The sequence below is a fragment of the Nansenia antarctica genome, assembly GCF_963989245.1.
Source record: "Nansenia antarctica genome assembly, chromosome: 2".
Taxonomy (NCBI): Eukaryota; Metazoa; Chordata; class Actinopteri; order Argentiniformes; family Microstomatidae; genus Nansenia; species Nansenia antarctica.
The window spans coordinates 23,473,870-23,476,369 of NC_137675.1; the positions used below are offsets into that span (position 1 = coordinate 23,473,870).

At 49.8% G+C, this 2,500-nt stretch overlaps 1 protein-coding gene across 1 annotated transcript in view; it reads left to right on the forward strand.

Moving 5' to 3' along the window:
• plppr2b (phospholipid phosphatase related 2b) overlaps positions 1 to 2,500 on the forward strand; it is a gene marked incomplete at both ends in the record, with an annotated part of 44,171 nt that overhangs the window by 14,392 nt on the left and 27,279 nt on the right.

The window sequence follows — 2,500 nt, forward strand, 5'->3', positions numbered from 1 at the left end:
CCAATCACAGGCCCCCATATGCGCACGTATAGCGTAAATGCGCCAATTCCTGCAACCCCCCCCTGCCCCGTGCAGTGGCACGCCATCTTTTGTCCCGTATCTGGTAGTGAGAAAGTCGGCAACTCTGCCTGGAGTAATCATCACTGATCGAATAATGTAGGATGTGTGTAAAGTGCTCATTTCACCTTTCACCCATGCATGCTCTAACCGTAATGGAACACAGTATTCCTCTCCTCTCCTCTCCTCTCCTCCGTTCCTCTTCACACGTTTTCCTCTCATCTCCTAAAAATGACTCCGAGGAACTCAGCTCATCATGCCCTTGGATGTGTTTCCTAATTAATCGGCCTAATTAACACGGAAACACAATTAGCCCGCTCCTCGAGGTTTGTTGTAGCCTCCTAGCCATTGGTTTAGCCTACTGCCGTACAGCTCGCGGGATGTCAACAGACCTCGATGGGGATTTTCCTGATCTGTTCTGTCGTCAGAGTTAGCATTGTTAGCATTAGCACGTTAGAGTTGGTTGATTTGGAGTTTGAGTGTAGCCACAAGAGAGGCTAACGGCCCAATGAGGATGTCGTAACTGAAGACTTGAGCTGGACTTTAAAGGGGGATTTAAAACTCTGGTAAACAAGCACACAAGCATACTCCCGTTCCGGCTCCGGCTGCCAGACATGCGGTTCTACTCTGTGGGGTGTCGTGAGGGCTTGAGTGGACTTTCATGTTCTATTCTTTTTTCCACTGTAGTCAAACAGAGTGGTTGTAAACAGACAATCTCTGGAGTGTGCTGTACCTCCTACTCTCACATTAGCATTCTCGCCACTACCTGTTAGTAGTGCACAGCATCTCTCTCTCTCTCTCTCTCTCTCTCTCTCTCTCTTTCTCTTGCTCTCTCTCCCTCTCTTTCTCTCTCTCTCCCTCTCTCTTTTTCTCTCTCCCTCTCTCTCTTTCTCTCTCTCTCTCCCTCCCTGTCTCCTTCACTCTGTCTCCTCTCTCTCTCTCTCTATCTCTCTCTCTCTCTTTCTCACTCTCTCTTTCTCTCTCTCCAATACACATGTGAGAGCAATCCACACATCTCTTCCTAACGCGCATCGCATTCTCTACCCTCTCTTGTGGTTCTATCTCCTATTTTTACTCTTTTGTCTATCCGTGTATTATCCTCCTTTTATTGAGCTCTTCTTTCTCCAACACCCTTCCGAGTTCTCCGCCACTTTTCTAGCGCACTACCCCTCTCCTTCTTCCACCGCCTCCCTCTCGGGAGTATCTCACATCTCTCCCTCCCTCTCTAGGGGACCTCACTCCCCCCCCCCCCCCCCCCAGCGCACACCTATGAATTGTAGCTCCGTTCGTTCCCCTCTCTCTCATTCTCTATGAAGAATCTGAGATCTCTCCGATGTCCCCTTCATCTCCAGTGCGTCGCCCCCTCCGGGAGCACCCGCTCAATACACGTTACGGTGCTCCTCCCTCTCCGAACCTCTCCCCTGGAGCACTTAACCACTTACTCTTCACACTCTCTTACCCCTCTCTCTACCCCTCTCTCTACCCCTCTCTCTACCCCTCTCTCTCCGTCTGATCTCGTCCGTCCCCCTCTCCAACACTCTTCCAGTCTGAAGAGTAGAGCTTCTGTAGAGATCTAGCTTGGGGAACTGTCATCCCTTCCTCAGATTCCTCCTCTCTTCTGGGGGCTCTCTCTCTCTCTCCGACTGTCCTCCTTCAGTCCTCTCTCTCTCTTCCTCTCCTCCTCTCCCAGTCAGCTATAACGCAGATCCCTCCTGAGGGTATGCGAGCCTTTGTTGTTACATTACCATCTCATTATTACCCTGTTCTTTTCAAACAATCGCAACCAGTACTGTCCTTCTTCTTTCCTCTCCTCCCCTCTCTCTCTCTCTCTCTCTCTCTCTCTCTCTCTCTCTCTCTCTCTCTCTCTCTCTCTCTCTCTCTCTCTCTCTCTCGCGCTCTCTCTCCTTCACCCTGTCACCCTGTCACCCTCTCTCACTGTTCATTTATTTATTTGTCTCTCTTTGAAACATCTCTCTTCCTCTTTGTCTCTCTCACTCCCCCCTCTTTCCCTTACCCCCCCCTCCCCCCCTCCCCCTCCCCCTCCCCCTTCCACCCTATTCCATTTCCATTTTTCCATTTCTCCTAGAGCATGAGAACCTCTGTTATCAGTTCCATTACAACAAGGATTACACACGATTTTCCCTTTCACTGGAATGGAACCATCATATCATCCTGAGATGTTAAGCCACTCCGTTTCCATCACCAGCCAATCAGCCACCCCTGCCCACCCCTGTGCCTTCTCACAGCTCAGTGTGTGAACATGTGTCTGTCGCGCTGTGAAGTGGCGAGAGTGACTGATCTCATGGTTAACGTTCTCTAGGCATCACTTCAAAGACAGCTTAAAAAGTCATTTTGATGTAACCGATTTCTGAAGGGCTTTGCCTTTCGGAGAAAATGTGTAAAGTCACACTGAGAAAATGTGTTTTACGGAGTGTTTAGGTTT